Source organism: Tamandua tetradactyla, chromosome 3 (genome assembly GCF_023851605.1).
Source record: "Tamandua tetradactyla isolate mTamTet1 chromosome 3, mTamTet1.pri, whole genome shotgun sequence".
Lineage (NCBI taxonomy): Eukaryota > Metazoa > Chordata > Mammalia > Pilosa > Myrmecophagidae > Tamandua > Tamandua tetradactyla.
The window spans coordinates 93,311,815-93,337,479 of NC_135329.1; the positions used below are offsets into that span (position 1 = coordinate 93,311,815).

Consider the following 25,665-nt stretch of genomic DNA (forward strand, 5'->3'; position numbering starts at 1 on the left):
GAGCTAAAATACAAAGGCTTTTTCAACTGAAATTTTAGTTAAACTAAAACTTGAGTTCTACAGTTGGACTAGCAATATTTCAAGGAAATATTTTAGAACATCTAATATAATCAAATAATTAATTATCAAAGAGTAGTTCATTCATCAGCTTATAAATAGTAAACAGCACCCACACTCACTTCTTTCACCCCCAGAAATTAATGTCTATCTTTAATTTAATGTTTAGCAATTATTTATTTTTCTTGAGAAGTTAATCATATTTTTAAATCCACAAACAATGTAGTCAATTTTTAACTTATCTTCTAACTTACCCATATATTGTTTCCTGCTTTAAGTCTTTGGGGCCTTGATTTTATTGCTGAAGATTTGCTTTTTTCAGTTTTGTATAGTATTCCTGGGGTTAGTTTGCCACAATCTCTTTTTCCATTTTTTAAATGTATTTTAGCAGTTTTCAGGTTTCATTAATACAACAGTAATCCAAACAATGCTTATACATCAGACCAGTCCATATATCCCCTGGCTCAATTGCAATAAAAAGAATTTCTGGACCTTAAGGAGGCCACTGTTGTAGTTTGCTAGCTGCCGGAATGTGATACACCAGAAATGGAGCTGTTTTTTAAAAAGGGGACTTTAATAAGTTGCAAGTTTACAGTTCTAAGGCCGCAAAAACGTCCCATTTAAAGCACGTCTATAAAAATGTCCAAATAAAGGCACCAACAAGAGGTTACCTTCACTCAAGAAAGGCTGGTGAAGTTCAGGGTTTCTCTCTCAACTTGAAATGCATGTGGTGAACATGGCAACATCTGCTGGCTGTCTCTCCAGGATTCGTGTTTCATGAAGCTCCCCCAGGGATGTCTTCCTTATCTCTAAATATCTCTGGTAGCGTGGGGTCTCTGCTTCGTGGCTCTGCTGTCATTCTCCCATGTCTCTTACATCTCTTTCAAAAATGCTTCCTCTTTTAAAGGATTCTGATAAGCAAATCAAGACCTGCTTGGAATGGGTAAGGTCACATCTCCCTCTAATCAAAGGCTAATATACACAATTGGGTGTGTCACATCTCCGTGGAGATAATCTAATCAAATTTGCAACATACAATGCTGAATAGGGTTTACAGAAATGGCTGCCTCCACATTATGGATCAGGATTAAAACAGCCTTTACTAGGGTACATAATCCTTTCAAACCAGCACATCCTCTATAGAGCTGTACAAACTGAAATCAAACTGAATTCAAAGAGTTTTGCAGTGATGTACACCTTCAACCTTAGTGTAATAAAACATACTTTATAACATTAAAAACACTTGCTCTAGCTTATGTTTTATTCTTTACTTTTCACCAGCCATCATCAATGAGTAATTTTCCCTTTTCCTTCCATCACGTGGCTGCGTGCATTAAAGTTCTATATCAACAGATTGAAGGTCTGCTTCCCATTTGTCCCTTCTTTTTGTTTCTTTCTCAGGTGTGATGTCCAAAGAATCTCCCATTGAAGACCATCCCAATTGCTGCCACCCATTTAAGGAAGGAGTTTTGGTCATGTATCTCAAGATGTCACCCACTTCCTCAAAAACTACTAGGAGATTGTGCTGATATCTGATTCCTCCTGCCTTTTGTCTCCCCCTTTCCCCATGCCTGTGTTCACTTTTAAACATAAACCTATGAAGCAGAATTCCATAATTTTCTTAATTTACATAGGATTGATCTCATTTGTTCACCATTTTTTCTGGTTGCTTTGTTGATTTTGGAGAAAATAAGTCAAAGTGCTAAATTTATGCCACTATCTCCAATTTGTAACATCTTGGGTTGACATTTTGAAAAACTAGATACATCTGCCCAATCCCAGATCAGACTGCAATATTTCCAACTATGGCTCTGAAGCATATATATTTTTGTAAATGTCTCCAATTGATTCTGATATGCAGCCTAGTTTGACAGCCAATGTCTGTCTCTTGTTAATTCAAATAATCTGTTTTTTTTTTCTCATGGGCAGGCACTGATCTCTGTTATTTTTAATTGGAAAATGATCATTTAATAGTTAGAAAACATAATGTTGTTCTCAAGTATTTTTATGTTAAAGAATTGATTTACATTCCTAAGTTGTACTCAAATCTTTGTGTATGTAAAACTTGTTTTTTATTTATTCTTTGCAGGTTGCACATTTCATTATGTACTTGGGATCTCTCCAATTCATAATTTATTTTCATATACTCATGTTCTTGCATGTGTCAGAATTTCTTTCCTTTTTATGGCTGCATAATCTCCCATTGTATGAATATGCCAAGGTTGGTTTATGCAGTCATCTGTGGATAGACACTTAAGATGTTTCCACCTTTAAGCTATTGTAAATAATACTGTTACTAGTATTGACCTGTAATTATCTATTTGAGGCTATTTTCAATAAGAGTAGAATTCTTGGGTCATATTATAATTTTATGTGAATTTTATAAGGAGCTGCTAAACTGTTTTCTACAATGGCTACCACATTTGCTATTCCCACCAGCAACACATGAGCTTTTCAATTGCTCCATATTAATGGCAAAACTCATTTTTGGCAAAATATTCCCAAAATAATTGGCATTATTATTTCCTTCAAATTTCAAAAGGAAATCCATTATTTCCTTCAAAACAATCAAATCTCTGTGAATATACACTTATTCTATGAATGTACACATATGTAATATACATATATACAGTTTTCTCTGCACCATTTGTGGAAGACACAATTCTCTCTTCTTTGTAAGTACCTAGCACCCTTTTTGAAAACAAACTTGTCCTAGAGCTGTGGGTGTATTCCTGGTTTTTCATGTCTGTTCCCTTGATCTATTTGCCTGTCTTTATGTCAGTAGTAAACTATTTTGATTACTGCAGCTTTGTAATAAAATTTTGAAATCAGAAAGTGTAAGATTTCCAATGTTGTTCTTCTTTCTCAGAATCGTCTTGGTTATTCAGTAGCCACTTACAGTTCCATATAAACCTGAGGGTTGTTTTTTTCCATTCTGCAAACCAAGCTGCTGGAATTTTGATAGGAATTGATCAAATTTGTATATCACTTTGGGTAATATTGACATCCTAATGATATTAACTCTTCTAATCCATGAACATGATGTCTTGCCAGTTTTAGGCCTTCATTATTTTCCGTCAGCAATGTTTTGTAGTTTTCAGTGTAGAAGTCTTTTTTTTTTTTACTTAAAACTCTTTTTTTTTTTTACTCTTCTCTATAACAATATGGTATTTCTAGTTCTGACATTTCACAGGTCTTAATTAGAAAAGACACATGGATATAGAATAAACGTTTTATTTTTTTAAACATTTTCTAAAATTTGAGTCATTTGGAAACATCTTATTTTCCACAGTACACTTTGAATTGTAGTTTTAGTTTTATGAAATAAAATGTCTATGCCTACCAGATAGTGTAAAATAATGAGTGTTTGACATCATCCCCACATGGAAAAATATGGCAGGCTGGAAATCTACTTTTTATCTTAGTTACTTATATTTAATTTCCATTAAATTTTTTATCAAAAATGTACTTTATGGAAGGCGAGCTTTCTACCACTGAACCACCCATGTACCCTTAGTCAAGTGGTTGCATCTGAGTGACGGAAAGAGCTTCCATGACTCCCTTCCTGCACAATTATTACTATTGCAAAATAGTTGCATGTGAAAACACAGTTGGCATCCCTTGCATATGAAACGACCATTAAAGGTACCAGATATGAAAGTACTTTGACATAAATTACATCTAATCATTAGAGTATTAGGTGCCTTTCTGATAATTTTACCTGAATTGATGAGCAAAAGGAGTTGTCCTTTTACTAATTCCAGGGTGATACCATCTCCGGTTCTTCCTTCTCTGTGAAATAGAATCCCATCACTCTGCCTTGTTTCAAATTTCAAAGAAATGACATCTTTTACTGGACTTATGGTATTTTGAATAAATCTGTAAAGCAAAGAGTTTTTTCCATCAAGATCCATCACCTCCGAACCTACAGAAAATATAATAAAATATAATTAAATTTTAAATATGTACATGTGCCTCATGAATGTTTTTAAATGTGTAGAGTCTTGCATACCCACCTGCATGCACACACATAGAGGCTCATGGACACACATGTGTGCACACACAGGTCCACAGGCACACACACACATGGGCACACATGCACACAGGCACATGTGCACATATACACATATGCACACAGGCACACATCCACACACACATAAATGTTCCATATCTGGCCTGGTATCAGGTGTCCATGGTCCTCACTTCTATCATTAGCCTTTCCTAACATTTTTGTCAAAACTCATTTATAGAAATATTCTTAACACATTTTGAGTGGCTAAGGTCTCCTTCATAGGTCATTTCTTCTCGTCGTGGTTAATACAACCTTGTAGCTTACTTCCACCTCCTATCTTAGCAGTAGCCTTGAGAATTTTGAGGCTTTCCAACCACAGCTGAAAACTAAAATCTCTCAAGGAAAAAAATGTTCTCTAGCCCCTCAGCTGGTGGATGTAACTTCTCCTAATTCCTGCATATTGGCCCCATTAAAGACCTGTCCCTGTCTCGGGCCTCACATTGAGATCTGCTCACCCCTGAGGTCCATGCACAGCCTCCAGGCAGAGGTCCAGGCCTTCCCCAGAATGACCCCTTTGTCTGCTCTGGCTAAGGGGGAGTGCTCATGGGGGCTTTGGGCCCAGTTTACCTGGTGGCCTGGGGCTGCCTGGCCAAAGGCCTTGGGAAGCGGTCCTGGAACAGCCACGCTGAGGACCACCCACCATGCCCCGCAGTGGTCGGCATGGTTTACCTGGCCCTGCCCAGGTCACAGGCTTTCATTTCCTGGGGGGAGAAAACATCATGAGATCCCCTTATATGAAAACAACTGCCCTATGATCCAGAAGGTACTTCAGTCTTTTTAACTGTGCACCTTTACAAAAAAGGGGGAAAGGGGATTACTCTTGAAAACTACACTTGTGTGCTTTGCTCAGGGCAGCAGAGAATCCCAGGGATTCTCAGAGGAGGATGACCCCAGGAGGTTGTATCTGCAAAGCTCTGTTTTAGGGACCCCTGGGCTAGTGCAAGTAGAGGGATGGGGAAGGGAGAGGGTGGGTTGGGATCTGTGAGGGAAAGCTGGAGGGGGATGTCCAGAGGATGGAGAGAGAGATCTGGGGGACTGTCCAGAGGCTCAGTGGTCATTGGGAAAGGATGTAGCTGGAAGGAGAGAGCTGCAGGTGGGTAGGGTGTCCAGAGGCACAGTGGTCATTCCAGTGGGACCTGGCTGGAGGAAGAGAGCTGGAGGGGTATCCGGGGTTAGGTTATCCTGAGGCTGGAGGGAGAGAGCTGGGGATGTGTCCAGAGGCTCAGGGTGATTTGAAAGGGACACAGCTGGAGGAAGAGAATTGGGGGATGTCCACAGAAGCAGTGATGTTTCAGAAGGGACATGACTGTGAGTTGGTCCTGGGGAGCAGTAGTGTGATTCATAGGAGATCGTGGGCCACAGGGTATAAATTCAGCCCCTGGAGGGCCTGGGAAGTGAGGCCAGCCTCACCAGTGGTCAGCTACACCCATGGGATGGCCCCAGGAGAAATTCCAGGTCCAGAGGTGTGGGTGAGTCTGGCTGAGAAGGCCTCACGCCTGTGACCACACGTAGCTCCTGGAGGAACGCGCTCTGTGGCAGGCTCCACCAGGAGGGCAGCCCTGGCATGGACCGTCCCTGTTGACCTTAACCTTCACGCTTTCACGGTAATAGACAATAACCATGAGAATGTAACAGCCCTGCAGGGCTCTGAGAGCCCTTCCAGTGAGTTACTGGACCTGGGAGTGGACCTCTCGACCTTGAGCAAAGGATGGATTTTACCTGGCATGGCCCTGCCAGGTGTCCTGGCCCATGTGGCCTATCTGTGGAGAACTTAAAAATGCAACCACGGCACCAGCCAACAGAAAAGAAACTTAACTACACATCACAGCTTTTTGATAGTAAAGGTACTGATTATCTTAAATGACTAGTAGACTTTCAAAACAAATAATGTAAAGGTTTTTTAAAAAAATCACATTCAGTGACAAAGCTCATTTGGATATTATTATTTCTATTCAGGGGTTCCTGAAAACTGACAACTATTTCAAGGATTCCTCCTGGGTAAAATATAGAGAACTACTCTAAAGTCTTCTGTTTGAAGCATTCCCATTAGGCGACATGGAGTAGTCAGCATATCAATGAACCCTCTCTCTTTTAGACCATGTCTAGACTTCTGCAGTGAGTGTATCCACTGCAATTGAGAAATGTGTCTGTCTGTTAATTATCAGGTTAGTCTGTATCACATTGTTTGCTCCTGACTTTTCCAACCCAATAGTAATAACATCCCTCCACTTGAGGCTATTATTAAAATATCCGTTAAATGCTTCAAAAATGTTATGCTGCTTGATTTATCTTCCAGCTCCTGAACTGGCATCTGATACAGATCTCCTATGAGATCTTACAGCTCAGCATCTTTTCAGATGACAAAGGACCTTGATTAACTCTTCTCTTATCGAGGTGGCTAGCTCTCCCTTGCATGCTGTTTTATTTCCTAGTAATGTGTCTTAAATAAAAACCTGCTAAGAACAGATCCAGTGTCAGGCAGCAAGAACTTCTGTCTGTGGCTCCTTCTCTCACTTATTTTTATTTTGGCACATTTTCTCATTAAAAAAATACAGCAATGGTAAATCATTGACTCCATCAGAGAGCTCAGTGTAACACATTTTCCTGTTAATTGGTTAATATTTAACCAGATAATTGTAACACCTTAAGACTGCCAGTTTGTCCCACTCTGAGCGCACCATCCCTCCTTCCTTCTGGTCTCAGACGCTACCCTGAGAATGGGAAGCCCATCCTTGGCTCAGTACCTCTGCCCCTGTTACTCCATATTCCTGATAATGCATCATTTATTCATTTATTTTTCCCACCAATAGATTAATAAGCAAATGATTACAACAGAGCCCCACGATGGCTCCGGTTGTCATGGAGACAGAGCCAGCTACCATGGGAGAGTACCAGCAGACCCCTGACTTGGGCCACTGCTTTCCTAGGAAGTTACCAGAAAAGAGCATGACCTGGGGGCAGAGTAAGACTTCTTTTCTGACCAAGGAGTGTGGGGCCAAAGAAGCTAGGTAAAAAGGACTGAAGCCTGAAGTGTTCATTGATATAAAATTAAAAAAAAAAAAAAAAAAACAGGAAAGAATTAGCGGTGACTGTTACACATAGACAGCAGTCACGATGAGGGTGCAGGGTTAGTTGGAACCTGGAAAAATTAATGTTGGTTAAAAGTTTATTAAAAAAATAAGTACCTAAAGAACATAGCAATGGCAATAGTCTTATATCCTTCAATTATAGTTTCTTCTTGGTATCTGAAGTTCCTTTGTAAGCTCTAACTGAAATCCTGTTTTGAGTTTCCCACAAAAGCCAGATCTAGTCTACATCTTGCCTCAGACTACGGGATGCCAAGAGAAAGAAGTTCACACCCCATGGTTGAGAACTTAAGATCATAAAGCTCTGCACATAAGTAACCCTGAGAAAACAAAATGGGACCAAAGAATCCTGAAAACAAGACATAATAAAATCAGAGACTGAGATCAAACAATCATGATTACATGGCTATGTCTTAGTTTAATTTAACCAGACACCCCTTCCTCTACCTAACTCACATCCTCACTTTGGACCTGGTTTTAGGAAGATTCCTCCAGTTCCTTGCCTGTGCACTCACAATAAATCACCTTCTCACTGAGAGATGTTTCTCCTTTGAAGTGCCGGACCCTGTGACCCTTTCTTCTGGAAAAGCCATGCTAGCAGTGTCCACAGGGGGAGCTTTGGGGGGGTGGGGGTGGGTCATGCTGTTTTGTGATCTGGGAGCTGTGGGAACAGTTTGCGAAAACTTATCCAACTATGCAGCTATTATTTGTGTGCTTTTCTGTATGTTTGTCACATTTCAAAAAATGTGTCTAAGACTAAGACTGGTCTATAGGTCTGAGTTCCAAAAGGAGGAGTGCTCTCACCAAGAGACACAACAATGATTCTATTGAACTGAAAGTTAAGACTCCCACCTGGCCACTTTGGGCTCCTCATGCCTCTGAATTAACGGGCAAGGAAGAGGATTACTGTTCTGTCTAGGGTGATTGATCCTGATCATCAGAGGGAAATCGGACTGCAACTACACAAAGGAGATAGAGAAGAATTTTCCTTGAATATAGGAGATCCCCTAGGACATCTCTTAGTCCTATCATGCCCTGTGATTAAAATCAATGGAAAACTGCAACAACCCAATCCAGACAGGACTACCAATGGCTCAGAAACTCCAGGATTGAAGGTTTGGGTCTCCCCACCAGGCAAAGAACCACAGCCAGTTGAGGTGCTCACTGAGGGGAAAGGGAACATGGTAGTGGAACAAGGTAGTGATAAACATGAGCTACATCTACATGGTCAATTGCAGAAATGAGGGCTGTAATTGTTGAATAGTTCTTCCTTATTTTGCGAAGAATATGTTTGTATATATGTATTAATCAAATATTTTTATTTCCTTTGCTCTTTTACTCATTATCACCCAACCATTGATAATAGCTACTTTTTATCATATTTATTAGGTTAAATCAAAGAGGAAGAGTGAAACTCACTGAAGGACTTTGCATCCTCTTCTGTGGGAAGCATTAGCATGTTTTGGGGTTGTACATAGGATAGTTGTGTCATGTGTGACAACAGTTAAATCTCTGCTGTTGCCTTTATTTGGAGATAAATAAAGGAGATGTGTCAGTGCCCAGATGACAAGGAGTGGACTGGTGATGTTTTCAATGTGTCAGCTTGATTAGACTAAGTTCCCAGTCATACAACCAAATACTAATTTATGTGGTTTTGTAACTGTACTTGTAGATGTCCATAACCGATTGACTTCAAGCAAGGGAGATTATTCTGCATACTCTTTGTGGACTTGATTCGTTCAGTTTTATGGCCTCAAAAGCAGAGTTGAGGCTTCCCTTAGGAAGAAGAAATTCTGCCCAAGGACCCATGCCCAGGTTTCCAGCATGCCCTTCCTGACCACCTGCCCCGTGGATTCACACTGATGTCAGCCAATTTCTTGCAGTAAACCCTTCTTCTGTCTCCTACTGGTTCTGCCTCTTTGGATGAACCATAACTTAGAGAAGTAGAGACACCCAGCCCTGGGAAAGATGCCCACACTCCCTTCCTATTCCATCAATTCACTGAAATTTGTGTTGCTGCCACGAGCACAGGAAAGGCAATCATGGGGACTGCGGGAAAGGCATGGGTGGGTTATGTCCTCAGAACTGTCCACAGAAACGAGAAAGATGAGCCACTTTCAGGGAAGCTAAATAAACCAGGGGTGCATGCCTCTCTCCACCAGTCATGTGTGTGCTCATTGGGTGGGAACTGTGAATTATTCAGCTTTGTTGCTTCTGCAGAGCACAACAGATTCTTAAGAAATGCATATCACCAAACAAATACACAAAATAAAATTGGTAGAGCCTGGGGTGTTCACAGCCATTGCAGCCTAGAAACAGACCCTACCTTCTGTCTGCCTGGGCTGAGCATTTTAAGGAGGATATAAGCTAATCGGCAGAAATTTCTGCAAGTTTCTCTGATATAGAAATAAGACAAATGAAGTATCCCCTGTGGTACTCTACTTCCTATTCCTATGTGTTGGCTGCATTGCTAAAATGTGCTCATTGTAGGGTGTTCTCACACAACCCAGAACAATCAGCAGCACTTTATCCTTGTTTTATATAGTAGCTTCAATGTAATATCGTATGTTAAATATTAATATGTGCTATCATGTCATCTTAGAAGAGTTGAAAGGCGATTTTTAAAATGTAATTATAAAATCATACATCAAGTTTTGTATACACGTTGCCTAATATTATGGGAAATATGACATATTGAAATGTTGCTTTGCTAAGTGTACATGGTATATATTAGTAATAATACTTCATTATGATTGTTACATGGATAGTCTTACAAATGAATAAAAAACCTTTACAAATGAATACAAAACAAGAATATGGAATGAGATATGAGTGAATAATCTGGACGCTGGATGGGAGTGGATTTAATGTAGGCTACGGATTTCCTGTGCACGGACAGATGCAGGTTCCCAGGTGGGGCGGGGACCCAGGGCAGGCGGGGGCTGCGATTGCATAAGGAGCTGGTCAGCACGCTGGTCTCACCTCTCACTGGTCATCATCACATTATCTGAGTGCAATAATGAGATGAGTAATGTACAGCCTCAGCTCACGAAGTCTTTTCAATTGGGAAAGATATCATCCTTTGATAATATCTCTGGGAGAAGGGCATGCCCAGCACAGGCAGAGGAGACCTGAGCAACGTGCAAGCCACAAAGGACACAGGGCAGACCTCACCTGCATGCAGACCAGGAAGGACACATGGAGCAGACCTGACCCACCTGTAGCCCAAGACACATGGAGCAAACCTGACTCACCTGTAGGACAGAGATGGAACAGATCACACCAGCCTGCAGCACAGATACCTGGAGCACACCTGACCAGCCAAAACCCAGGACATATGGAGCAGGTCTGGCCTGTCTGCTGGACAGACACACAGTGCAGAGCTTACCCACCTGAAGCCCAGGAAGGATTGATGGAGTAGACTTGACCAACAAGGAGCTCAAGAAGGACACATGGAGCAGAACTGATACTCCTGCAGGACAGACACATGGAAAAGAAATGACTCATCTGCAGCCCTGAAAAGACACATGGAGCAGCCCTGACCCACCTGCCACCAGGACATACAGATCAGAACAAACTACCTGCAGGACAGACACAAGGAGTAGACCTGACCCACCTGCAGCCAAGGAATGACACACAGAGCAGACCTGACCTGCCTGCAGCCCAGGAAGAATACATGAAGGAGACCAGACCTAGTTGTTAGACAGACACATAGAGCAGACCTGACCAGCCTGCAGGAAAGACACACAGACCAAACCAGACCCACACGCAGCCCAGGACACACAGCAAACTTGACACACCTGCAGGACACACATGTGGAGCAGACCTGACCCACACACAGCCCAGGACACAGAGCAAACCTGTCTCATAGGAGCCCAGGAAGGATACAGTGAGCAGACCTGACCCACCTGCAGCCCTAGAAGGACAAACAGAACTGACCTGACCCACTTGCACCCAGCCAGCACTGCCCAGGTGAACAAGCTGCACTGCCAAGTGATAATAAGTGGCTGGCTCTAAGCACAATGTGGCAAAAACTAACAGAGCCAGCACAGCCAGCACTTTGAGGTTGTCAAGTACCAGGAACATGCTTCCTAGGGCAACCCTCAGCCAGTGGGAGCTAGAGGACCTCTCTCAGAGACCTGGGGTTGACAATTGTGCAGGACCTTCTTTACACTTCTCAGCAGGTACCAGAGGGACAGAGCTGCGCCCCACGGTGACACTTATTTGGTAATGCTCACTTCTTGTTGGCCTTTCAACCTCTTTATCTGTTCTTACCCCATATTCTGTGAACCACCTCTCACATAAACTACCTCCAGGGGCCAGTGAGAAAGATGCTGCCTACAGGAAGAAGGGAGGTCCTCGGGCATAGTGTTCCACCCAAGGGATGCTGGGGGCAGGCTGGGACACTGGGCTGGGTGGGCACTGGGCAGGACCAGGCTGAGCCATAGGTTGAGTGTCAGGCTACACTGGTGCTGATGCTTGGGCATGTGTCCCCCTGGAAGGGTGGGGAGCTGTAGTGGCTGTGTATGGCATGTGTTCCCCTAGGAGGGTGGGGAGCTGGGGGGCACTGGTGTATGCAGCGTGGGTCCTCCATGCCAAGGTCAGGGCCTGATGGGGGGAATGCACTGGACCCTGTAGCTGGCTTAGGGACATTCGGGTGGGTGAGCCTGATAGTACTGGAACCCAGTTCACCCAGAGTCCCCAGGCAGCAGCCCTTCCATATCCCTAGAGGTTAGAACCCCCCACCCAGTGGTCAGAGGTCATGCATGGCCTCCCCTAAGGCCCCTGTCTTTTAAAATGAGTATTTCCTCCTCAAGATCTGCCCCGCCTTCCATCATTACTTCCAGACTTAATTTCTAAGGTCAGATTTGAGCATAGCTCAGGAAAGAAAATCAGTCTTTCCCATGTGGGCATGGACCCTGAGGGGTCAGATCAGGTGGATGGTGGGAGAAGCTGAGGCTGGATGGGGCATGGAGGTGGCTATGCTGACCATCACTCCCAGCCAGGCCCCTGCCAGTCCTGACCCCTGCCAGTCCTGACCCCTGGCCAAGACGAACTGGGCCTGAGAGAGAGAACAGTGGTCTTCAGTGAAGGAGAGAGAGATGCAGCACTTCCCCCTCGTGGTGCTGAGGAGGGGTCCGAAGGCTTTGGGGCTGGGGCAAAGTGGAATAAGCTGTCATGCAGGACTGAGGACTCTCAGCCAAAGGTGAAGGGAGCTGTGACCCAAGCTTCCCCACCTCTTTTGGGTGGACAATTCTGAAAGGCACTGCACAGGCTCACTGGGCTGCCCCTTGGGATCAATGCAGGTGCCCCTGGTGACAGTTCCACAAAGAGCCACCCACTGGCTTCTCCTCCATTCCATTCTCACCTCCATCTTTCTCATCTCTGCTCTCCAGAAGCAGCTTTCAATAAACCACCTGCACCCAGAGCCTTTTCTGAGGCTGCTTTTGGGGGCACCAGAGCAGGATCCTCTAATAACCATAGTTAAATTACCACCTGCACACCAAATCTCTCTTTTGTTATAACCTGGCATGGGTCACGACGATGAGGGGCTGTGAGATGGGCTGATTTTCAGTTCCTCCCTCTGAGTGCAGACGCTGATATCCCATCACCATGCTCTACCACCGAGTGAAATCGGGTTGTGATTTCCCCCATCTTACAGTCATTTCAAAAGATTGTGCTTGGCATAAAAACAGAGACAGTGAAATACAGCAGAAAAGCTCAGTTATGAAATCTGTATCAGCCTTAATGATAACAGAGCAGACATCTGAGGAAGTCACAAAACTTTTGAGCACCTTCTTAGAGGGAGGCAGCTTAAAGTAAGTAGCCTGTGCAAATATCAGCTCACACCTGTTTTAGCCTGCAAGCAGCTGGGACTGCAATATACCAGAACTGCAACAGATTTTATGAAAGGGAATTTAATAAGTTACAAGTTTACAGTTCTAAGGAAGTGAAAGTGTCCAAAGAAAGGTATCCAGGGAAAGACACCTTAATTAAAAAAGGGTGATACATTTGCAACACCTGTCAGCTGGGAAGTCACACTTCTGGCAGTCATTGCATGATTTCACTTGAAACATTCATTACATTATATACTAGTGATTACCCCAACATTTTAACACATTTAACCCCATCTCGTTAACCCTGCCTAGATTTAGATATGTTCTACATCTCTCCTTAAAAGGTTTGCCTTGCTTTTCTTCATTCTTGTCACTCTATCCTCTTGCTACCTAGTACCTTAACACTCCTGGGGTTTTAGATCAAGATGATTATAAAGTTATTTTTATTTTAATCACATATTTGAATCCACTATTTAGTGTTCCTATTTATTTTTCTGAAAATTGTTCCCCATTTCTCATTTTTCTTTAGGTTTCTTTTCTTTTCTTTCATAAGTGCATCCTTCAGAGTCATTTTTTTTTTCCAAAGAGGATGAACAGATGGTCTTAGCTCTGCGAACTGGAATGGCAGCTTGTCTGTATTGTAATCTCATGTTTATTTGATAGATTCTGTGTTTTTTAAAATTCTATTTCCAAAGTTATTATTCATCAGAATTGTGACGTCTCCATTAGCTTTATGTCCAGGAGTCTTCTAATAAGTTTGACGTGGATCTGATTCTTTCCCCACTGTAGATCATTCCTGTTTATTTCTAGAAGAAATTTGGAAGGGTCTTTTCAGCTCTGTTTTGTCACTTCTCAAGACAAGTTAAGAATTTTCAAACTAAACCCTCAGGTTCTCCAGGTTCTGGGAACTTTTTTTCCCAATTTTCACACTACTGATTTTTAAAACATTTTGAGAATACCATTATAGCAAATTAGGGGTGGGAGGTGGTAAGGGGGGCATGGCAAGTGCACGCAGAACCTGAGTTATGTCCCCGACCTGGCTGGTACCTGAGGATCTGAGGATTCACGGGAGACGTGTTCCTTCCTTCCCTCCCTCCCAGGCATGGCCATGCTCAGAACCCCTCCTCACACCACCACCTCATGCTGTGGGGTGGCTGTTTCCTGGGTGACCACAGACAGTGCTGCTTTCCAGGGGTTCTAAACAAATCACAGAACTAATGGGAATGAAAGGCTCAGTAGAGGAGATGAAAAAAAACATTGGAAACCTACAATGGTAGATTTCGAGAGACAGAACATAGGATTAGTGAACTGGAGGATGGAACATCCGAAATTGGGCAAGAAAAAGAACATATAGGGGTAAAAATGGAAAAATATGAGCAGGGACTCAGAAAACTGAAAGACAATATGAAGCTCATGAATACGCATGTTGTGGGTGTCCCAAAAGGAGAAGCGAAGGGAAAAGGAGGAGAAAACTAATGGAGGAAATTATCACTGAAAATTTCCCAACTCTTATGAAACACTTAAAATTACAGATCCAAGAAGTGCAGCGTACCCCAAAGAGAATAGATCCAAATAGACGTACTCCAAGACATTTACTAATCAGAATGTCAGAGGTCAAAGAGAAAGAGAGAAAAAGCAATCCATCACATACAAGGGAAGCCCAATAAAACTATGCATAGATTTCTCAGCAGAAACCATGGAGGCAAGAAGACTGTGGGATGATATATTCAAATTAAAAGAGAAAAACTGTCAACCAACAATTCTATAGCCAGCAAAATTTTCCTTCAAAAATGAGGAGAAATTAAAACACTTTCAGCCAAAAAATCACTGAGAGAATTTGTGACCAAGAGATCAGCTCTGCAACAAATACTAAAGGGAGAACTAGAGACAGATATGAAAGGACAGAAGAGAGAGGTGTGGAGAAGAGTGTAGAAAGGAAGACTATGAGTAAAGGTAAAAAGAAGGAAAATCAGATATGACATATAAGATCCAGAAGGCGGGATGGTGGAAGAGAGTACTACCTGTGCAGTGGTGACACTGAATGTTGATGGACTGAATTTCCCAGTCAGGAGACATAGACTGGCAGAATGGAGTAGAGAACAGGACCCATCTATATGCCGTCTCTACTCAAAGGACAAGGGCAAGGACACAAATGGACATTTGCACACCAATCTTTATAGCAGCATTATTTACAATTACCAAGAAATGGAAACAGTTAACATGTCCATCAACAGATGGGTGGCTAAACAAACTGTGGCATATACATACGACGGAATATTATGCAGCTGTAAGACAGAATACAGTTATGAGGCATGTAACAACATGGATGGACCTTAAGGACATTATGCTGAATGAGATTAGCCAAAAACAAAAGGACGAATGCTGTATGGTCTCACTGATATGAACTGACATTAGTGAATAAACTTGGAATATTCTGTTGGTAACAGAGACCATCAGGAGATAGAAATAGGGTAAGATATTGGGTAATTGGAGCTGGAGGGATACAGATCGTACAACAGGACTGACTATAAAAACTCAGAAATGGACAGCACAATACTACCTAACTGTAACACAATTATGTTAAAACACTGAATGAAGCTGTATGTGAGAATGACAAAATTTATATTTTGATTAGTGCATCTCCTAATATAACTTATGTAGATAGCTTGATTGAACACCATAAGTACATGGAACCTTGGGTAGGACATGGGATTTTGTTGGTTTGCCCAGAGTGGTGCCCCCATGAATCCCAGAGTGATTTGATCAGTGAGTGTAAAGTATTTGCGAAGTCCCTTTCGGGGAATGGTGAGAATAGGGGAAAATTCAACCTCCCCAAGTTGAATTCTTGATATTCTCACAAGCAGTGTGGACAACAAAGCTATAGGCTGAACCCCCAGTCTTGGGGTTTGTTCATATGAAACTTAACCCCACATGGAATAGGTCAAGCCTACTTCAAATTAGGCCTAAGAGTCACCCCCAAGAGAACCTCTTTTGTTGCTCAGAAGTGGCCTCTCCAGCTAACACAACAGGCAAACTCACCACCCTCCCCCTGTCTATGTGGGACATGACTCCCAGGGGTGTGGACCTTCCTGGCAATGTGGGACAGAAATCCCAGAATGAACTGAGATTCAGCAACAAGGGATTGAGAAAAACTCTAGAATGAGCTGAGACCCAGCATCAAGGGATTGAGAAAACCTTCTTGACCAAAAGGGGGAAGAGTGAAGAGACAAAGTGTCAATGGCTGAGAGATTCCAAACAGAGTCGAGAGGTTATCCTGGAGGTTATTCTTATGCATTAAGTAAATATCACCTTGTTATCCAAGATGTAATGGAGAGGCTTGAGGGAACTGCCTGAAAATGTAGAGCTGTGTTCCAGTAGCCGTGTCTCTTGAAGATGATTGTATAATGATACAGCTTTCACAATGTGACTGGGTGATTGTGAAAACCTTGTCTGTTGCTCCTTTTATCTACCTTGTCAAGAGATGAGTAGAACATATGGAATAAAAATAAATAATGGGGAAACAAACGTTAAAATAAATTTAGTTTGAAATGCTAGTGATCGATGAAAGGGAGGGGTAAGGGGTATGGTATGTAAAATTTCTTTTTCTGCTTTCGTTTTATTTTTCTGTTGTCTTTTTATTTCTTTTTCTGAATTGATGCAAATGTTCTAAGAAATGATCATGATGATGAATATGCAACTATGTAATGATACTGTGAATTACTGATTACATTGTAGAACAGAATGAGCATATATTAAGAATGCTTGTGTTCCCTTCTTGTAATTTTTTTAAATTAATAAAAAAATTTTAAAAATCATGCTAGAGTATATAGAACAATATGCTTATATTGAATACAGATGAAGGAAATTTCCCAGCAGAGTAACAGAAATCATAGAAAACATCCACATAGAAATTCTAGAACTGAAAAATATAACTGCAGATTGGATATGACAGAAGAAAGAAATAGTGACCTGGAAAATAGATCAACAAACATTATCCAACAGATAAAGAAATAAAACAGATTTAAAAAAAAACAGAGAAAAATATAGAAAAAAAATAACAGTGTCTCAGTGACATGTGGGACAATATCAAAAGGTCTAACTATAAATGGAGTCCTAGAAGAAGAAGAAGACAATTGAGGCAGAAAAATTTTCAGTAAATTATAGCTAAAATTTCCAAAATTTGGTAAAGCATGTATGTTTGTGGATGTGCACAGAGCACTGCCCCAGCCCGGGAAGGAAGCTGGTGCCCACGACGTGGCATGGGGAGAGAGCAGCCTTTGCCAGTGGGAGTTGGCATGAGTCCCATGGGAAGCTGCAGATGCTCCAGCCCAGTTTCGTGATGAAGCCTGTCTGGAAAATGCCACCTGCTACAGCTCCATGTTGAAAACTCTCAAGGCACATTGTTGTGATAAACCTCCAGAAAGCCCTGGAAAAAGAAACCCTGAGTTCAGCCCAGCATTTCCCAGGAGCACCCTGGGGCTGGAAGCAGTGAGCAGAGCTTCCATGGACGCCCTTGAGCTGACCCTGTCCTTCCAGCCACCCCTGCTTCCACCTGCAGGTCTGGCTGAGTTGAGGGTCCAGGGTCCCTACAAGGGAGACCCTGTCACCTTGGGAGCCTGGGGCACAGCCTCTGTCCTCAAGGATCCAGACAACTCCTTCCCACCCACCTGGACCCCAGGGCTTCCTGCAGCCCTTCTTCTGTAAGCGGCACGAGTCTCCCCACAAATCCCCACTCTGGCCCCTGGCCCAGTGCCTCTCCTCCCCCTCACCTCTCCCTCCCGGTCTTCCCAGTTCTATATTTGAGGGGATCCCCCTCCCACCCACCTCTGCTGGATGGTCCAGCAGGGACCACTGTCCACCCCAGGCAGGCCATGGAGGCACTGGATGGAGGAGCAGCTCTCAAAGAGGACTGTGAGAAGGGGGAGTGCAACACAGCTACCCAGGAAAGCAGCGTGAGGATGAGGAGGCTCCCAGTGGATGGGATGGGGCTCCCTGGGTCAGGGGCCAGGTGAGATGACAGCCAAGTGCCACCTTGCGTTCCCCCCCCCCGTCTCACACCCACTCCTCACCCTCCCCTCCCAGCCTCATACAAGCCCCAGCGTCCACCCCTCTCCCACCTCCCTCCCCCTCACCTGTTCTCTCTGGCCTCATTGCCCCTCCTGCGCTGACCACAGCCTGCGCTGACCACAGCCGGCCAATTCCAGGAGTCATCATTCATGCTTCAGCACTTAGTCCCCACTGTGAAGCCACCATCACACTAGTGAGGGTCCCTGCAGGAATCCATGACAACCTCTATTCCTCTATTCCACTGCATTTGCTCTGGAATTGGCTTTTCCCTGCCAGGGTGTTAATACTTTGAAAACTCTTAAAATCCATATTCGCATTGTGTCTGATCCCGTAACCCCGTCTTCCTGTCCCTTTGTCCCCAGGGCTCTTGGTCAGTACCTTTCAGGGGCAGTTTCACCCCAGTTTCTACAGGGCAGGGTATTTGGAAGGTGGGGGGACCCTGGAGCAAGCTCATCCCATCTGAACTCCTGGGCCGGGGCCCCATCCAGCTGTGTGGGGTCGAGACCAGCCGATGAGGCAAAAGGTACCGCTGGAGCCAGGAAGCCTGATGCGCCTGCAGGTGAACTTACAGGAACAAACCTGTGGTGAGGTGACGCCACCAGGGGTTACAATTCCATGTACCCCAATAGGAAAACTGACAGTGTCTGTCATGGATTGGGTGGGAAGTAAGTTGAACGTAAGGATACAGTCATGTACACATATCCACAAGCCCTGCACATGCATGTGCGGACACACACACGCACACATGTGCTTATGCATGCACCATTCACGATATGCTCATGCACTTACTGACACATGTACTTGCACAGGCATGTGCACACTCACTGGCAGCCATATGCACACACATGTGCACACATACTCCCTCTTTACTCTTGGGCCAAGAAGACCAGCCCACAATTCTGCATTCAGCAATCTGATGGGTGTGGGGTGGGAGAGTGGGAAGCAAGCCCCTACTTGGGGGTCCCCTCTGACCATGGCCCTGAACCTCGGCTCCAGCTAGCTGAGGGACCCCTCCCGGTCTGAGGGAGGGAGAGGGGTGCATCATTTACCTAGTCCCAAAGATGAGCACTCCTGGAGAAACGTCCCTGTGGGCAGGACACACTGCTCACTGAAAGCAAGGGCTCGCCTTCCACTTCTGGGGCTCATGTCTCCTCCCACAGGGGAAAAGCTCATAGAAGAAGGCCCGGGGGCCCTCAGACCCAGACAGCAGTTTTTGAGATCACCCCAAGGCAAAGGAGGGGCCCACCTGACAAAGCCCTCAGCCTCAGGGCCTTGAGAGACCACTCCACCTGTGCTCCCCAAGCCAGGAGGCGCCGGCCACGTCCCAGCCGGGAGCAAGTGCCAAATGTGTTCTTAAAAACGTAGAGAAATTAAGTATTTAGGGGAAAAAATCCTATTACAGCTGGTTCTGGTCAGAAAATTCTCATAAAAATGCCAGCTTCCCTCTCAACACCTGGTAACTCGTCAGCACCGCCTGCTTCCCTCTCCAGAGAGTGTCGTCTCTTCTGTGTGGTCCCTGGTCTCGGGGCAGCCCTGGTGAGGGCGTCCTGATGGAAGCCACCCTCTGTCCTGTCCGGGAGCCCCTCAGAATGTCCCAGGCCCATGGCAGGCCGCGCCAGACCCCAGGGCATAGAGGAGCCCAGGACTTCTCTCCTCTAGTGCATGCTGAGCTTGGCTCAGAGAGGATGGCCAACTCAGTGGTTCCTTGAGTTAAACCGCTGTTGGCATTTTTAAATCTGGGCTGTTCACCTACAAATTCAGACTGGAGGCTCCTAATGGAAAGTGTCTCCCAGAGCAGTGATAAGCCAATTTCCACCTTCAGGCTTAACTTCAAGTTGCTGCACACCCCACTACTCGCTGTTGTCTCCCAACCTGAGCCAGGGAATAAAAGGCTCTGGGGCAGAAGAGAGGTTTCAGAAAGCAGTGTCTGAACTGAGTCCAAGACCCTAAGTGGAGTCTTCTAGAGTCCACTGTGGCCGTAGCCTCCCTACTTTCCTGGCCAGTCTTGTGGCCCTAAGCCACCCCCTCCGTGCGGCCTCCAGGATTTGCTCCAAGCCACCCCCCTCCTGTACTCCAGGCCACCATTGTTATGCCTTCTTGGAGGCATGTGTCACTTCGTGCAGCATCACCCACTAGGAAGGAGGACCCGGCATGAAACATACACCCTGCAGCCCTGCCCTTGGGGAGGGGGCATTCCAGCGGGCAGAATCTGTGAAAAGGAAAGCAGTGGGGGGTGGGGGTGGAAGGCCAAGGTAGGGGTGGGTTTCAGTTTCAAATAGAAGCATCCATAAAGGGCCCCGAGCCCTCCACCCCGACTTTGGAAAGTCAACACGGTGGTTCTGACCTCCATCCAGGGCACCTGCCTAGTCTCACCTCCCCTGCAGCACAGACCTGTGGGAAAACACGGCCTTCACCCAGTCCACGGGCACTGCCAGCTGGGATGTCAGCCCAGGGAGCAGAAGGAACCCCCAGCCCTGAGGGCTCCCTGCACCTCCCAAAACCTTCACCTGAGAACCCCTGCGTCACCTGGGACCTTCCCCTCAGGCCCCCTGCCCCTCCTCGGGAACATCCCCTCAGGACCCACTGCACCTCCCCGGGAGCACCTCTCAGGACCCATTGCACCTCCTCGGGAGCACCCCCCCCAGGACCCCCTTGCCCCTCCCAGGGAGCACCCCCTCAGGAACCCCTGCCCCTCCCCAGGAGCACCCCCTCAGGGCCCCCTGCCCCTCCCAGGGAGCACCCCACAGGACCCATTTCACCTCCCCAGGAGCACCCCCTTAAGACCCCCTGCCGCTTCCAGGGAGCACTCCTCAGGACCCATTGCACCTCCCCAGGAGCACCCCCTTAAGACCCCCTGCCCCTCCCAGGAGTACCCCCTCAGGACCCCCCTGCCCCTCCCCGGAAACACCCCTCAGGACCCATTGCACCTCTTCGGGAGCACTCCCTCAGGGCCTCCTGCACTTCCTTGGGAGCATCCCCTTAAGACCCCCTGCCCCTCCCCAGGAGCACCCCCTAGCACCCCCTGCGCCTCCCCAGGAGCACCCCCTCAGCACCCCCTGTGCCCCCCCAGGAGAACCCCCTCAGCACTCCCTGCGCCTCCCCAGGAGCACCCCCTAGCACCCCCTGAGCCTCCCCAGGAGCACGTCTCAGGACCCCCTGTGCTTCCTCAGGACAATTACCTCAGGACCCCCTGCACCTCCCCAGGAGCACCCTCTCAGCACCCCTGTGCCTCCCCAGGAGCACCTCCTCAGCACCCCCTGCTCCTCCCCAGGAGTACCCCCTCAGTACCCCCTGCCCCTCCCCAGGAGCACCCCCCTCAGCACCCCCTGTGCCCCCTCCCAGAAGCAGTGCAACTACGGAAACTGGTGGCAGTTCTCAGTGGTCAGTGGCTGCGGGTCCCCCTCAGATGCCCCTGAGCAGAGAGGACCTTGGACGGCAGTCGCAGCCCTGGGCTACGTCGTCACCACAGCCAAGTGTCTGATTTGCGTCCTGGGTTTTCTCCACTTTCGCGAGGTTCGCGTTCAGACGTGAAAGTACTGGCTGTGAGCCGCAGACATTCTCCCGGGACTTTGCAGGGAAGACGCGCCATGTGGCTTCCCGGTCCTCTACCGCCCCCTGTTGGTGGAAGCGGGAAGTTGGGAACGGTGAGCGGAGAAGTGGGAGAACACAGGAGCCAGCGGTAACACCGAGGCTCGCTGGGAGACACGGGGGCACATGCAGAGACGGCTGCTCCCTGCAGGAGACACTCCCAACCATAGAAAGGCAGCCAAGCATTTTTCTGTTAGGATCTTCCTAAAAACAGAAATGTCGTTATTGAGGTTTGCTAAGTGCCAATAAATATCCCTGAGCATAGAAATGACACTATTGTTTGACTGCCCCTGCCAGACTGACAAGGTGGAGAATGCACCCCTTCTCTAGGGGACCCTCATGGGAGAGGGAAGCCTGGAAGGAGGGGGTGCATCTGCAGAAGCCCAGCTCCAGGGAGGTTCTATGCTGCCCTGCAGGCCTCACCCCGGGGAGTCCCTTCCCTGAGGTCTGGGTAGCAGAGCTGGGGGCACTGAAGAACATGATTACTCTACCCTGAGCCAGGACCCCTGCCAATGTGGAGGACAGAATTCATCTTCAGGAGGAAAACAAAGGGATTCACGCAGCCAGTGCCTTGGGGGCCAATTCGATGCCCCATTCCTTGCACCCTCCAGCGTCCAGGCAGGTTGAACCTCTAGGGTGCACCATCTTCCAGTGTCAGCAAAGGGGCACCATGGAATGTTCACATTCTAGGGGTATTTGGAGCACCAAAGTCAATGAGGGGTAGCGGCCACATAGATGGAGTTTCCAGAAGTCACACTGGTGTGGTGAGCCGCCAGAGGCAACCTGACAGTACCATCCCCATATCACTGCCCAGAGGGACCCTGGTTCCTGTGAGGAACTTGGTTCCTGCCTATTGTCTGCACTTTTCTGAGAATATGGGGGTGGGGTGGGGGGGGAAATATCTGGTTTACCAGATATTTCATTCTAGAAACTCCTACAGACCAAGGTCTGTGTTGGCCAAAGACTCTTGCCTGAGCCCTGGAAATCACAAGGCCCATGGGCAGACCTGTCAGGTGTCATGATGAGGCCTAGGAGGTGGACCTTGGGATTCCTGGTCTTGAGTCCCGACTCTCCCTCGTAGAAGATAGGATTAAAATGAGACCTGTGGAATTAGATGGGAGCAGATGGCATAGGGTGGTGTTGACAGTAAACTGTGGAGAGTGTAATCTGCTTTATGTTATCTGATTTATGTAGAACAGTCTGGGAGGAAGAGAATGTTTGTTTACCCCAAATGGTTACCTAAGTATGAAGGAAGAGCACTGAAAGATAAACACTTTGCTCCCTCAGGAAATGCATGCATGCCTTTGGTCATCCTGCAGTATATAAGCAGGAGATGATTAAGAATAAAGTTGTCTGTTGTCTGGTATCACTGATCTTCAGACCTCCTGATCCAGTCTCTTTCTCGTCATTCCTTAACATTCTTCAAGCTCCCGTAGGAAGCAACACTCCCTCTGAGAGAATGGCTCTGGACTGGACTTCTCCAATGTGGGCAGGGTACACAAGACCCCACTTCCCCTTTCAGTGCCCAAGACATCAGTTGGCCTTGGGTCCAAGTAATGCACAGAGATGACGTGGCTCTGGGAGGGAGCCATGAACACACATGGCCTTGTCCTCCAGAATTAAATATGAGAAGCATCACTGGCCACAGAAATCATTCTGAACTGTGAGTGTCCATGTACAGCAAATACCACCCATTGCTCATCACTGGGGAGAAATCTCTAAGACCTGGATGTGATGTGTAAAATCACAGGAGTTCCCAGAGTCTTTGGGCTCTGGTAGTGGTTCAGGGCCACTGGTAGAGTTCCCCACCTTGCAGTCACCCACCCCAGCATGGCTTTCCGGATGCAGGCCAGGGCTCTAACAGAAGAGCAAGTATAGAAATTCCCTGAGCCATATCCTCCCACAAATACTGTCCTGTCCCCTGAAGTGATCAGGGGCCCTGGGACAGTGTATTCAGGGGCAGTCAAATCCCCAAAGTGAGCTGGGCAGCCAACAACAGGGAGTTGAGGGTGCACTGGCACCTCAGCCAACTTGGTCCATTTCCAGGACACCAATGGAGCCCCGAGAACAAATAAGCTGAGTGTCATACTCCTAGGAGCCAGCTCTGCCTCACTGGGTATTTGGGCCTCCACTCAGTGCCCCCAGTGTGGCCCCAGCATGTGCGATTTCCCCTGAAGACCAGGCATGAAAGGCAGCTCCTCAGAGACTCACAGATTCATCACCTCTCCCACACTGTGTCCCTCAGATGCTGAGCATCCACCTCTCCTGCCGGGTATCACTTTGGTCCCCGTTCCTCCAGCTCTTTACCTAGCAACTATTTACAGCACATTTCTAACCATCCCATTGGTCCTTCAAGTGAGGACCAGCCCTTCCTCTAAAGCCCCCGCCTGAGCCTTCCATTTATGGCAATAAAACCCGTCCCAACCAATCAAAAAATTGCTCTAAGCCCTTCTCGCTCACCCCTCCCCTAAACGCTTCACCCTATATAAGCAACTGCACTTCCTCTAATAAACGTTCGATGTGCACCTCCACTCGTTCCTGCGACTCTTCCTTGAGCGTCGCGCGCCCTCCACACCTCCAAGCCCCCGGGACCGAAAGCAGATCGCGACTGCCTGAGTCCCCCCTTTTGCTGAAAGACAAACCCCAAGCGGGAGCACCAGACCGGACCGGCTCCCGCAGTGTGGCGCCCAATGTGGGGCACCCTCCCCTTCGTCTTCTCTTCAGCCCCGTACGCCTCGTACTCCTCGCTCGCAAGGTAAGGGCCCCTGCCGTATCGGCCCCAGCGCCGTGTCGACCCCAGACACCCCTCCCCATAATATACTCCCCGCCACAGCCGTTTCAAATTCTCAACATCTTTACTATATGATTTACTGGCTTCTATTATTCGGCTCCTTAGCCCTTGTGTTTGCTATAATTCTAGCAGAAACAGCCCCACCAAATTTCACTGTGTGTGAGAGAGTGTTACTCGCCTCCCTTTTTCTCTGTATTGTGGGGTGCATTGCCCTACTCACCTCCTTTCCCTAGAAAAAATCCACCACTATGGACAACCGCCTCACCTCACGCCAGGCGCCACAAGTCCACGCCTTGGCAGCCCTCTTAGACACCCATAAATGTAAGGTGTCTGTTCGTCAGCTCCAAGTTTATTGGGACCTTGTTCTCCCGTTTAACCCGTGGCTTATCACTTGCCACCTGTGGGACCCCGCTACCTATGATAAGCTCATCGATCGGGTCACAACCGCCATAGAGCACGAAAACAAACGGTTTCCCCCCGGGCTTTTACCCACCTTAATAACTATCGGGTCTTGCCTCCAAGGGTCTCCGCCCCCAGCCCATACTTCCCCATGGGAGGCCCTATTTCAGCAGCCTTCCGACACTCACGATGACTCAGATTTTGACACTGAATCCCTATTTCAGCAATTAAACAATGCACTGGAAAACGATCCCCCCAAACTAACTAACCTCGAGGCCAAACAAGATGGCGAACTTCCACCTTCTTCCTCGGCTAAAAACTGGGGCAAACAAGATGGCGAACTTCCACCTTCTTCCCCGGATAAAAACCAGAACTGCCTCTACCCCTCCCTCCCGCCATCTAGCGAGCCACTTCCTCTTTCTTCTACAAACAAAGACAGTAAGTGCGCTTCCCCCGCCCTCGCTGAAAAAAACGGCCAGCAGCCATTTTGTGCCCCTGCCCCGCCCTGTCCGCCATTTTGTGCTGACACCTCTCCTCATAACCCATCCCCTTGGTCGCAAGCCGCACAGACTGCAAGCGCTGCTGACCCCTGGGAACCCTCCCAGACTACAGCATGGGACCCTTGGCCCAAGCCCCCCAACCACAACAACCCTTTCACTCATCCGCCGCCCGTGCACACCCCATCGGCTCCCATACCCCCGCCGGCGGTCTCCTGTTTCCCTATGAACATTCACCCCACTCCTCAGCGCCCTCTCCCATGGTACCCAT

The 25,665-nt window shown here is 46.8% G+C and overlaps 1 long non-coding RNA gene across 2 annotated transcripts in view; it reads right to left on the reverse strand.

Annotated features, from left to right (window-relative positions):
• LOC143677511 (uncharacterized) overlaps positions 1-25,665 on the reverse strand; it is a 109,683-nt gene that overhangs the window by 5,726 nt on the left and 78,292 nt on the right. The window contains exons 5-7 of one of the 2 annotated variants that reach the window (XR_013172637.1): positions 10,608-10,687; positions 4,697-4,830; positions 3,779-3,982 (exon numbers count right to left, since the gene is read on the reverse strand). This is a non-coding gene — a long non-coding RNA (uncharacterized LOC143677511). The remainder of the gene's footprint in view (positions 1-3,778; positions 3,983-4,696; positions 4,831-10,607; positions 10,688-25,665) is intronic. The other variant, XR_013172638.1, reaches the window with a different exon arrangement.